This window comes from Triticum urartu, chromosome 2 (genome assembly GCF_003073215.2).
Source record: "Triticum urartu cultivar G1812 chromosome 2, Tu2.1, whole genome shotgun sequence".
Taxonomy (NCBI): Eukaryota; Viridiplantae; Streptophyta; class Magnoliopsida; order Poales; family Poaceae; genus Triticum; species Triticum urartu.
The window spans coordinates 494240349-494254146 of NC_053023.1; the positions used below are offsets into that span (position 1 = coordinate 494240349).

A 13798-nucleotide genomic window follows, 5' to 3' on the forward strand; every position below is an offset into this window, starting at 1 on the left:
CGGCTGCCCGTGGCGGCGCGCAGAAGCGCCGGGCCGCGTCGACCTTCTTCGGCAGCCGGCCGAAAAAGTCCAAGGCCTCCACGACGGCGACCAAGCGGGATGAGGCGGCCGCGAAGGCGGCCCGCTTCCGCAAGGCGGTGAAGCAGCCGCAGGCGATCTTTGTGTAAGTCGTCGAATGTCTTGCGTATATATTTTTTGTCTTCTTCGTCCGAAACTCTTCTAAACCTTTCTTTTCTTGCCGGACAGGGCGCCGCTTTCTCTCGAGCGAGGTCCTGGCGGCTCCGTAGTCGGGCCGACTGGAGGGTCCTCAAACTCCCGCCGCGTGGATCCCCGCGCCGACCTTAAGGAGGCCACGGAGCGAAACGCGCGGGAGGCGCGGAAGGAGCGGGAGGCGGCGGAGCGAAGGACCGCTCAGGCGACGAAGGAGCAAGAGGCGGCGGAGCGAAGGACCGCTCAGGCGACGAAGGAGCAGGCCGACGCGGCGGCCAAGGCCCGGACGAAGGCGGCAACCGCGGAGACGGAGGCGGAGGCCTCGCACAACCGGCCTCCGCTGCTCGTTGTTCCCCTCCGCGCCGTGGCCCCCAACGTTCCCAGAACAGGTTAAGGGGTCAAACAGAAGAGGGAAAATTGCAAGGCAGCATGATGTTGCTAATCTAGAACTACTCCACAAAGCAAGTTTGGATCTACTCTCAGATCTACTCTCAGAACTACTACACAAAGCAAGTTTCGATCTACTCCATAGCTTTCATGGCCACCGTCTCTCGCTGTAGTAGTCTCGCTCATCCTCTTTTATTTTTTCGGTAGATGCCCACAGCCACAACACAATAAAAACTATCCTTGGGCTAATGAAAATATACGTGAATACTGAATCTGCTCAATAGTAGAAGAGAGTTCAGTTATCACCTCAGCTCACCTAGGAAGCAACAACTTCCATTTCCAAGAGAAAAATGACCAGGAAACGTAAGCCGCTATTGGCTTGATACCTGTGAATGACTAATTGTTCAACACTACTTTGGGAACGATCGCTCTGAGCAATTAACAGTAATAAACAAAGAACAAAAAGGAACAAAACAAAGCCAGGTTTTTTCACCTAAAAGGAATTGTCAAATGCAGCGATAGCATGCGTGCATTTCTCTCCAAATTGCACATGAGCTTTGACTGTAGGGAAGAGATAAAATTTCCCACAAACAAACGAACGTCCACAATAGCTGCAAGTTGCATCTACTATCAAAGGAACACTTAGCATATCTCAAATAAATAGGTACGATAACCGTGATCTCAGGAAGCGTAGGAAGATGCATCTTATACTCTAGAGTTCAGATATATCAATAATTCATTTTATCCGACCTCTTTGGAGTTACACTGTTAAAGGGCATTGTTAAACTAAACAGCCGTTCTTATCCTGTAACATGCTACTACTTAGTTGCACCCCTCTTACTCCTGACACTACGAACTCCAGTTTATGTTGCGTACTTTATGCATATACAAAGGATGTATAAAGCTTGAACATGGCAAAAAAATGCAAGGGAATACCTGAATATATGATGCTGCAGTACACCAATTTTTCTAACTGAAATTAAACCTACCACTTCCTGCTCTCAGATTTTAGTTCATTTATAAACTCTACATTCTACTCATACAAGCATACCACATCTAATGTTCTGCTATAACCCAGATTATTGTTACCTTACTAAACTCATAATTATTATCAGTTTATAATGGAAATAAAATACCCTAACGCAACCCCTAGTAAATGACATTACAAACTGCGGTGTATGTGTGTGCTGCTATGATTCAGATAACTGAACTCTGTTCTACTATTGAGCAGGTTCAGTACAAGATTTGGAAGTATATAGTGGTAACTAATAAAAATTTGGAAGTATAAAAGGAATCATACAACCTGCAAGATCTACTATAGCCAAGCAAAAGTGGTATTGTTAAGCATTGGTAAATAACTAAATATAGTAAAGGACAAAATGACTTGGCAAAAGCAATCAACACAACAAAAAGAGAGATGCAAATCAGCGATAATTAGTTGTCGTACTGTTCTTTTGAAACTATACATATCTGTAATGTTCTTTTGAAACTATACATATCTGTACCAGTTGACCATGACTGCACAAATCTACATGATAACATGTTTTCAAAACATATCCTGAAGGGAAAATGGACCGCATGAAAGAAACAGGCGCAATCATCCATGGATAGCAGGATTGTACAGCATGCTAAACTACAGTAAAATGGAATATATAAGTTATATCACAATCCGTCTAAATGTGCAAGAAACAGTTTTTCTTACATAGTTTTATATGTACTGTGCATCTCCCTGCAATATTCAGTACCAAGCAGGCTGTAAATGTCATGGGTACGATACAGTCTATTACTCTGATTTCGATAAGCTCTTTACACATATTATAGGATAAAAATATTCTTAAAACGAGATGGAAGTTTTTAAACAAATCGTCATCAATGGAAATTATTTGCATACTGAAAGATATATTGAGCCTTACCTGCAATATAAAGAAAAATAGCGAATAAACTTCGGGCACTTTATTATGCTGCTGACAACCCTATACAGCAAGTGATCTGAAGTTTAAGCTGTTACCAAGCTCCCGACTAAGAATGCCATGAAGAAGTGTCTGTGAAGAAGTGATGAAACTTGTTTCCACAAAGATATATGTAGTCATTGACAATTTTCTGGTTCAAAATAATAGTATAATCAGAATGCCATATAAGCTACCAATTCAGCAGCCTGAGCCCTGACAGTTGCTTCTCTTCGCTCGATCTTCTGAGTAGGTTAAAAAGCTCTCACAGCCACCATGGCCCAGATATAAAGATGACCCATATAAACTATGAACACAGAGCCTCCAATCATCCCCAAAGTTGAATATGTATAGATAGAACTGACTTGTTCTTGTTCTGGTCGCTGACAAGCAAAACCAGTCCACTGGCTGTATTCCCATTGGTGGCAACCTGAAGAAAATATGAGATTAGCTCCAAAAAAAGATACTCAACAGATAGTCCATTATCAGTAAAATAGGTGAATGACTGGTAAAACAAAGTAAGTGAGCAGCACAAGATTTTAACAATGAAAACCAAAAATAAGCAAACCCCCCACAAAAAGAAGCCTAACAATAACAGTAGATTTAGTAAGGCACAATCCATGCTCAAAATACAGGAGCTAAAATAAAATACGGACAGAGAAAGACGGGATAAGATGAGCACCTGCAATCGGATGGCCGAGCAAAGGCAGAACCAGCAAAGCATCCTCGATCAATAGGGACGGGAGATCATAGTGACCTGATATGTTATCAGCTCACGGCAGTCACCAATCCAATAGCAAATCCTAACCCTAGAACAGAAAAAAATCGAACGGCAACAGAAGACCTAGATGAGCACCGGTAGATAACAAATCGAACGAAAAATATTACACAAGAGTAGCGGTTCCTAGATGATGGATGCAGTAGCAGTCAGAGAGAGAGAGAGAGAGAGAGAGAGAGGGCCTAGAGTAGAACTGGAGCCGAGCCCTGCCTGGTGATGGAGGAGAAGGAGGGGCCACGGGGAAGCACCTGCAGTCAGCGTCGAAGGAGTGACGGGGGAGCCACATCGAGCGCCTCCGGCGGGTGCTCCTCGCCCTGCGCCTCTACCCCCGCCGCTTCGGGCCGCAGCCATGCTCAAAAACGTGCCGCCGTACCCGGGCTCGAGCTCGACAACGGCCGCCGCCGAACAGAAAACAAGGCGGTGCTTCCCGGAGGCGAAGAAGTCGGCGGGCTGGCGGCCGGCGGCGCGAGGGGACGGGGAAGAGAGGAAGAGCGCAAGCTTTGGAAGGGGAAGGGGCGGCGGCGGCTCCCCGTCCGTGAACAGGAAGAGGGAGGAAGACGATTGGGGAGAAACCCTATGGGCATTGGGCTTTTATATCCCGTAGCGAAATTACGAAAATGCCCTCGGCGGGTGACAGGAATTACGCGCGGTGGCACGAGATTTTTACCGAGAGACGGTAACTATTCATTTCTACAGTGCCGTTGGCTCGATCCGACGGCCCAGCTCCTCCCTGCTCTTGATCCGACGGCCAAAATCGCATCAAGGAATTGAGATGGACGGTCAGATCTTCCAAATCGCTGAAGAGGCTCGGTGAGACATCCTTCTCTTATCTCTTGATATAGGACTCCTCTTTTATACTCCCAAGAGTATGTACTCTCACCTCTAGTCCCCTTAGAAAAAAAACTCCCACGTCCAGTGGATGGATAAACGGGTGAAAATATACCCATGAGCAACATTTATCATCGTAGTAGTAGAAAAATAAAGTGGTTATGAGACCTCTTCCAATGCAAAGGTGCTTAGATGTGGTGCTAAGTGCATTAAATAGCTTAGCAACTCAACTCCCCAATGCATAGGTGCTTAACTTGTTGTTGCTAAACCCACTTTATTAAATGATTTAGCACCTAAACTCTTTCATGCATTGGTCAACTTTTTTCATTTAAATGGTTTGCCTAGGTTAACGCGCTTGACATTGGTTCTTCCTGGGGTCACCAAAGAGCTCTCTCTCTCTTCTTTAATTGATGTGCCATGTCATTTTTTATCTTATGTGACATACTTAGCACCTGTCCAACATGGAGCACTGGGAAGGGCCTAAGCCCGTTGCATGCTCCTAATCCCAAGGGATGTTCGGCCTAATCCTCACGTGGCTAGGAAATTTGTTATAGTAGTAACCTCCCAGCCGGCACTTGGAAAATATTGCTGCGAGTATGTATTTTTTGGCGTCCAAATTATGGGTATATACTTCTTTATTAATTTAAGTAGTATCTACCCTAAAAAAATTAAGTAGTATGTACACACATGCTGATTTTTTTGGTGGTACACATAGTTTTCTTAGGATGTACTATTTTCTATAGTATATACCACTTCTTTAACACTCAACACATATTCAAACTAGTATATACTATATATGTTTTAATGTAGTATGTGAGGTGATATATAGTGATTTTCGGGTAGCATGTGCTAAGTTTCCAACTTAGTTTGTACGTTCTACTTTATTTGTGTGGCGTGTACATACTGAATTTCTCATAGGTAGTATATATACTGCTCTTTTTAGCATATATACTACTTTTTTATTCAAGTGGTATATAGTGTCAAGAATCCAAAATGAGACATCATCTACTTAAATTAAGTGTAAATACATGTTTTTGTATGGAGTGTATACTTCTTGGTTTTTTTTTTGCATCGTACTTCTTGGTCTTTTGCATGTAGTATATACCGTGTGGACCAAAGAGTACACGCAGCCCGAAAAGAAGTATATGCTCTTCTTCTTTTTTAAACATCAGTACATACTTAAGTATATGCTCTCCATAAAGAAGTATATACATGATAGCTGGATGGACCAAAGAATACACGCTGCCGAAAAAGAAGTATATCTCCATAAAGAAGTATATACATATTGATAGTTGGATGCAGATTGATTTTCCTTTGCATGTGACAACACGTTCCTTTCTTCGTCCATGTTAGACGATCGGCAGAAGAGGAGATTGATGCGAGGAAAGCTGGACTGCACGGACATCGTGCATGCATGAAGTCGCTTAACCACGCGTGGCCGCACCGCCGTCCACGATTCCATGTCGACTTCATATCGTACCTCTGGCCACCGGCGGCTGCTTGCATCTCCTCTTCATCATGGAGCCGTCGACTGGCTGCATCACCCATTTGTCGGCGGGACGCCCGGCCGCCCGACTTCATTGTTGTAACCTGCAGCAAACAAGAGAGAGATACAGGAAGAAAGCTTCATCCATCAAGGTTGTACAAAATAATAAAATTACAACATGGACGGAACGATCAGATCGTTGTTGATTGGCATGGATTCCTAGAACAGCTACCGTCACCGGATGAAATGCACGGCGCTGCTAGTCATTGACATCGTCGGAGATCTTGGAATGGCTACCGTGGCCGGATGAGATGCACGCAGTGCCCGCTAGTCGTGGACGACATCGTGAGATCCTGTTGGTGAGCACCACCGGAAGCCGGCGGCCGCCGCTGGGTGCCTACGCAACCGAAGCGGAAATGGATAAGAGGGTCGAAGAAAACAAATAAGAAACCCAGAAAATATGGATCGCCAACAACCTTGCTTTTAAGAAGGATTTTTTCTCTTATTATTTTAACTAAAATATAAACGGGATTCCACGCATGGTTTTTTTTTCAGAGAAAGACACGTAGGTAGGAGTACATACTCCTAGGAGTACTAACCCATTTTCCTATATATATATATATATATATATATATATTAATCTTTACCTCTCAACCATTTCGAGACTCCTCGCCATGTCCGTGATCTCATCCGGGACTCCGAACAATATTCGGTCACCAAATCACATAACTCATATAATACAATATCGTCATCGAACGTTAAGCGTGCGGACTCTACAGGTTCGAGAACTATGTAGACATGAACAAGACACCTCTCCGGTCAATAACCAATAGAGGAACTGGATGCTCATATTGGCTCCTACATATTTTACGAAGATCTTTATCAGTCGAGCCGTTATGACAACATACGTATTTCCCTTTGTCAATCGGTATTTTACTTGTCTGAGATTCGATCGTCGGTATCTACATACTTAGTTCAATCTCGTTACCAGCAAGTCTCTTTACTCGTTCCGTAATGCATCATCCTATAACTAACTCATTAGTCACTTTGCTTCCAAGGCTTCTTATGATGTGCATTACCGAGAGGGACCAGAGATACCTCTCCGATACTCGGAGTGACAAATCCTAATCTTGATCTATGCCAACTCAACAAACACCTCCGGAGATACCTGTAGAGCATCTTTATAATCACCCAGTTACTTTGTGACGTTTGATAGCACACAATGCATTCCTCCGGTATCCGAGAGTTGCGTAATTTTATAGTCGAAGGAATATGTATTTGACATGAAGAAAGCAATAGCAATAAAATTGAACGATCAATATACTAAGACAATGGATGGGTCTTGTCCATCACATCATTCTCCTAATGATGTGATCCCATTATGAAATGACAACTCATGTCCATGGTTAGGAAACCTTAACCATCTTTGATCAATGAGCTAGTCAAGTAAAGGCTCACTAGGGACACAGTGTTTGTCTATGTATTCACACATGTATTTAGGTTTCCAATCAATACAATTCTAGCATGAATAATAAACATTTATCATGAGTAAGGAAATATAAAATAACAACTTTATTATTGCCTCTAGGGCATATTTCCTTCATATGTCGCCTACGAGTTTCTACAGTTGTGGTTCTAGGAATACCTCCCTATAGGATGACCTCGTATACTAAATCCCATACACCCATATGTCTGTAGCGAGGGCAATAGTGTAACTATGGCCAGCAGGTGGACAAAGGCACGAAAACAATGGTCTCCAAATATTGCGAAAAATTGTTACCCTATATACCACCAGCAGTTTGAGATACTTGATGATTTACTAGTCACATGGAACATGTGGACTCAGGAGCAGTTACAGATGGTCTTTGATATACGACCCATCACAGCAGGCATCTTGAGCGATAGTGCATTTTGGCTGACTCGCTGAAACTTATTGTTCCTATGGTGTGTTGAGCCTTACAACCTAGAGTGTGTCATGAGACAGTTCATTCTCTATCAAGAGATTCTACCACCTTTTCCAAGATGTACCAATAAGGAAACCCATAAGTAAGATGTGACCTCCCTAAATAGTTAGTGTCTTTTTTAATTTACTAAACTCACACTTTGTTACATAATTTGCAGGCTAACCAATATAGGACAGGGTTGGAGTTGTTACAATTGGAGGGAACGCAACGTTCAATGTGTACACAAGTGGGAAAATGAAGCGCTAGCAGATATAGTTGTTGGGGAATGTAGTAATTTCAAAAAAATTCCTAAGCACACGCAAGATCATGGTGATGCATAGCAACGAGGGAAGAGTGTGATCTACGTACCCTTGTAGACCGACAGCAGAAGCGTTAGCACAAAGCGGTTGATGTAGTCGTACGTCTTCACGGCCCGACCGATCAAGCACCGAAACTACGGCACCTCCGAGTTTTAGCACACGTTCAGCTCGATGACGATCCACGGACTCCGATCCAGCAAAGTGTCGGGGAAGAGTTCCGTCAGCACGACGACGTGGTGATGATCTTGATGTTCTACCGTCGCAGGGCTTCGCCTAAGCACCGCTACAATATTATCGAGGATTATGGTGGAAGGGGGCACCGCACACGGCTAAGAATATGATCACGTGGATCAACTTGTGTGTCTAGGGGTGCCCCCTGCCCCTGTATATAAAGGATCAAGGGGAGGAGGCCAGCCGGCCCCTATGGCGCGCCAAGGAGGAGTCCTCCTCCTAGTAGGAGTAGGACTCCTACTAGGAGGGGGAAAGAAGTGGGGAGGGAGAAGGAAAGGGGGGCGCCGCCCCCCCTCTCCTAGTCCAATTCGGACCAGGGGGGAGGAGGCGCGCGGCCCACCTTTGGCTGCCCCTCTCTCTCTCCACTAAGGCCCATATGGCCCATTACTTCTCCCGGGAGGGTTCCGGTAACCCTCCGGCTCTCCGGTTTTCTCCGAAATCACCCGGAACACTTCCGGTGTCCGAATATAGCCGTCCAATATATCAATCTTTATGTCTCGACCATTTCGAGACTCCTCGTCATGTCCGTGATCACATTCGGGACTCCGAACTAACTTCGGTACATCAAAACTCATAAACTCATAATATAACTGTCATCGAAACCTTAAGCGTGCGGACCCTATGGGTTCGAGAACAATGTAGACATGACCGAGACACGTCTCCGGTCAATAACCAATAGCGGAACCTGGATGCTCATATTGGCTCCTACATATTCTACGAAGATCTTTATCGGTCAGACCGCATAACAACATACGTTGTTCCCTTTGTCATCGGTATGTTACTTGCCCGAGATTCGATCGTCGGTATCTCAATACCTAGTTCAATATCGTTACCGGCAAGTCTCTTTACTCGTTTCGTAATACATCATCTTGCAACTAACTCATTAGTTGTAATGCTTGTAAGGCTTATGTGATGTGCATTACCGAGAGGGCCCAGAGATACCTCTCCGACAATCGGAGTGACAAATCCTAATCTCGAAATACGCCAACCAAACATTCACCTTTGGAGACACCTGTAGAGCTCCTTTATAATCACCCAGTTACGTTGTGACGTTTGGTAGCACACAAAGTGTTCCTCCGATAAACGGGAGTTGCATAATCTCATAGTCATAGGAACATGTATAAGTCATGAAGAAAGCAATGGCAACATACTAAACGATCGGGTGCTAAGCTAATGGAATGGGTCATGTCAATCACATCATTCTCCTAATGATGTGATCCCATTAATCAAATGACAACACATGTCTATGGTTAGGAAACATAACCATCTTCGATTAACGAGCTAGTCAAGTAGAGGCATACTAGTGACGTTTGGTTTGTCTATGTATTCACACAAGTATTATGTTTCCGGATAATACAATTCTAGCATGAATAATAAACATTTATCATGATATAAGGAAATAAAATAATAACATTATTATTGCCTCTAGGGCATATTTCCTTCAGTCTCCCACTTGCACTAGAGTCAATAATCTAGATTACACAGTAATGATTCTAACACCCATGGAGCTTTGGTGCTGATCATGTTTTGCTCGTGGAAGAGGCTTAGTCAACGGGTCTGCTACATTCAGATCCGTATGTATCTTGCAAATCTCTATGTCTCCCACCTGGACTAGATCCCGGATGGAATTGAAGCGTCACAAAAGATTTCTTGATGTGCTTGGTTCTCTTGTGAAATCTGGATTCCTTTTCCAAGGCAATTGCACCAGTATTGTCACAAAAGATTTTCATTGGACCCGATGCACTAGGTATGATACCTAGATCGGATATGAACTCCTTCATCCAGACTCCTTCGTTTGCTGCTTCCGAAGCAGCTATGTGCTCCGCTTCACATGTAGATCCCGCCACAATGCTTTGTTTAGAACTGCACCAACTAATAGCTCCACCGTTTAATGTAAACACATATCCGGTTTGCGATTTAGAATCGTCCGGATCAGTGTCAAAGCTTGCATCAACGTAACCATTTACGAGGAGCTCTTTGTCACCTCCATATATGAGAAACATATCCTTAGTCCTTTTCAGGTATTTCAGGATGTTCTTGACCGCTGTCTAGTGATCCACTCCTGGATTACTTTGGTACCTCCCTGCCAGACTTATAGCAAGACACACATCAGGTCTGGTACACATCATTGCATACATGATAGAGCCTATGGCTGAAGCATAGGGAACATCTTTCATTTTCTCTCTATCTTCTGCATTGGTCGGACTTTGAGTCTTACTCAATTTCACACCTTGTAACACAGGCAAGAATCCTTTCTTTGCTTGATCCATTTTGAACCTTTTCAAAACTTTGTCAAGGTATGTGCTTTGTGAAAGTCCAATTAAGCGTCTCGATCTGTCTCTATAGATCTTGATGCCCAATATGTAGGCAGCTTCACCGAGGTCTTTCATTGAAATTTTTTTATTCAAGTATCCTTTTATGCTATCCAGAAATTCTATATCATTTCCGATTAGTAATATGTCATCTACATATAATATCAGAAATGCTACAGAGCTCCTACTCACTTTCTTGTAAATACAGGCTTCTCCAAAAGTCTGTATAAAACCAAATGCTTTGATCACACTATCAAAGCGTTTATTCCAACTCCGAGAGGCTTGCACCAGTCCATAAATGGATCACTGGAGCTTGCACACTTTGTTAGCTCCCTTTGGATCAACAAAACCTTCCGGCTGCATCATATACAACTCTTCTTGCAGAAATCCATTCAGGAATGCAGTTTTGACATCCATTTGCCAAATTTCATAATCATAAAATGCGGCAATTGCTAACATGATTCGGACAGACTTAAGCATCGCTACGGGTGAGAAGGTCTCATCGTAGTCAATCCCTTGAACTTGCCGAAAACCTTTTGCGACAAGTCGAGCTTTGTAGATAGTAATATTACCGTCAGCGTCAGTCTTCTTCTTGAAGATCCATTTATTCTCAATTGTTTGCCGATCATTGGGCAAGTTAACCAAAGTCCATACTTTGTTCTCATACATGGATCCCATCTCAGATTTCATGGCTTCAAGCCATTTTGCGGAATCTGGGCTCACCATCGCTTCTTCATAGTTCGTAGGTTCATCATGATCTAGTAGCATAACTTCCAGAACAGGATTACCGTACCACTCTGGCGCGGATCTTACTCTGGTTGATCTACGAGGTTCAGTAGTATCTTGTTCTGAAGTTTCATGATCATTATCATTAGCTTCCTCACTAATTGGTGTAGGTGTCACAGAAACAGGTTTCTGTGATGTACTACTTTCCAATAAGGGAGCAGGTACAGTTACCTCGTCAAGTTCTACTTTCCTCCCACTCACTTCTTTCGAGAGAAACTCCTTCTCCAGAAAGTTTCCGAATTTAGCAACAAAAGTCTTGCCTTCGGATCTGTGATAGAAGGTGTATCCAATAGTTTCCCTTGGATATCCTATGAAGACACATTTCTCCAATTTAGATTCGAGCTTATCAGGTTGAAGCTTTTTCACATAAGCATCGTAGCTCCAAACTTTTAGAAACGACAACTTTGGTTTCTTGCCAAACCACAGTTCATAAGGCGTCGTCTCAACGGATTTTGATGGTGCCCTATTTAACGTGAATGCGGCCGTCTCTAGAGCATATCCCCAAAACGATAGCAGTAAATCAGTAAGAGACATCATAGATCGCACCATATCTAGTAAAGTACGATTACGACGTTCGGACACACCATTACGCCGTGGTGTTCCGGGTGGCGTGAGTTGCGAAACTATTCCACATTGTTTCAAATGTACACCAAACGCATAACTCAAATATTCTCCTCCACGATCAGATCGTAGGAATTTTATTTTCTTGTTATGATGATTTTCAACTTCACTCTGAAATTCTTTGAACTTTTCAAACATTTTAGACTTATGTTTCATTAAGTAGATATACCCATATCTGCTTAAGTCATCTGTGAAGGTGAGAAAATAACGATATCCGCCACGAGCCTCAACATTGATCGGACCACATACATTTGTATGTATGATTTCCAACAAATCTGTTGCTCTCTCCATAGTACCGGAGAACGGTGTTTTTGTCATCTTACCTATAAGGCACGGTTCACAAGTACCAAGTGATTCATAATCAAGTGGTCCTAAAAGCCCATCAGTATGGAGTTTCTTCATGCGCTTTACACCGATATGACCCAAACGACAGTGCCACAAATAATTTGCACTATCATTATCAACTCTGCATCTTTTGGCTTCAACACTATGAATATGTGTGTCACTACTATCGAGATTTAATAAGAATAGACCACTCTTTAAGGGTGCATGACCATAAAAGATATTACTCATATAAATAGAACAACCATTATTCTCTGATTTAAATGAATAACCGTCTCGCATCAAACAAGATCCAGATATAATGTTCATGCTTAACGCTGGCACCAAATAACAATTATTTAGGTCTAACACTAATCCCGAAGGTAGATGTAGAGGTAGCATGCCGACTGTGATCACATCGACTTTGGAACCATTTCCCACGCGCATCGTCACCTCGTCCTTAGCCAATCTTCGCTTAATCTGTAGTCCCTTTTTCGAGTTGCAAATATTAGCAACATAACCAGTATCAAATACCCAGGTGCTACTGCAAGCATTAGTAAGGTACACATCAATAACATGTATATCATATATATCTTTGTTCACCTTGCCATCCTTCTTATCCGCCAAATACTTGGGGTAGTTCCGCTTCCAGTGACCAGTCTGCTTGCAGTAGAAGCACTTTGTTTCAGGCTTAGGTCCAGGTTTGGGTTTCTTCTCTTGAGGAGCAACTTGCTTGTTGTTTTTTTAAGTTCCCCTTCTTCTTCCCTTTGCCCTTTTTCTTGAAACTAGTGGTCTTGTTGACCATCAACACTTGATGCTCCTTCTTGATTTCTACCTCCGCAGCTTTCAGCATTGCGAAGAGCTCGGGAATAGTCTTATTCATCCCTTGCATATTATAGTTCATCACGAAGCTCTTGTAGCTTGGTGGTAGTGATTGGAGAATTCTGTCAATGACGCAATCATCTGAAAGATTAACTCCCAATTGAATCAAGTGATTATTATACCCAGACATTTTGAGTATATGTTCACTGACAGAACTGTTCTCCTCCATCTTGCAGCTATAGAACTTATTGGAGACTTCATATCTCTCAATTCGGGCATTTGCTTGAAATATTAACTTCAACTCCTGGAACATCTCATATGCTCCATGACGTTCAAAACGTTGTTGAAGTCCCGATTCTAAGCCGTAAAGCATGGCACACTGAACTATCAAGTAGTCATCAGCTTTGCTCTGCCAGACGTTCATAACATTTGGTGTTGCTCCAGCAGCAGGCCTGGCACCCAGCGGTGCTTCCAGGACGTAATTCTTCTGTGCAGCAATGAGGATAATCCTGAAGTTACGGACCCAGTCCGTGTAATTGCTACCATCATCTTTCAACTTTGCTTTCTCAAGGAACGCATTAAAATTCAACGGAACAACAGCACGGGCCATCTATCTACAATCGAACATAAACAAGCAAGATACTATCAGGTACTAAGTTCATGATAAATTTAGGTTCAATTAATCATATTACTTAAGAACTCCCACTTAGATAGACATCCCTCTAATCCTCTAAGTGATTACGTGATCCAAATCAACTAAACCATGTCCGATCATCATGTGAGATGGAGCAGTTTCATTGGTGAACA

General features: G+C 43.0%; 1 long non-coding RNA gene across 3 annotated transcripts; it reads right to left on the bottom strand.

Moving 5' to 3' along the window:
* Positions 1–498: 498 nt before the first annotated feature.
* On the bottom strand, positions 499–3870 carry LOC125538159. Of its 3 annotated transcripts, none has more exons than XR_007296265.1 (5): positions 3570–3870; positions 3226–3352; positions 2511–2973; positions 1091–1221; positions 499–983 (listed from the first exon to the last, which is right to left on the bottom strand). It is a non-coding gene; the product is annotated as an uncharacterized LOC125538159 (long non-coding RNA). The 3 variants fall into 3 exon arrangements; XR_007296266.1 differs by having other exon boundaries at positions 500–983; positions 1091–1208; XR_007296264.1 differs by having other exon boundaries at positions 503–983; positions 1091–2973.
* Positions 3871–13798: the final 9928 nt, after the last annotated feature.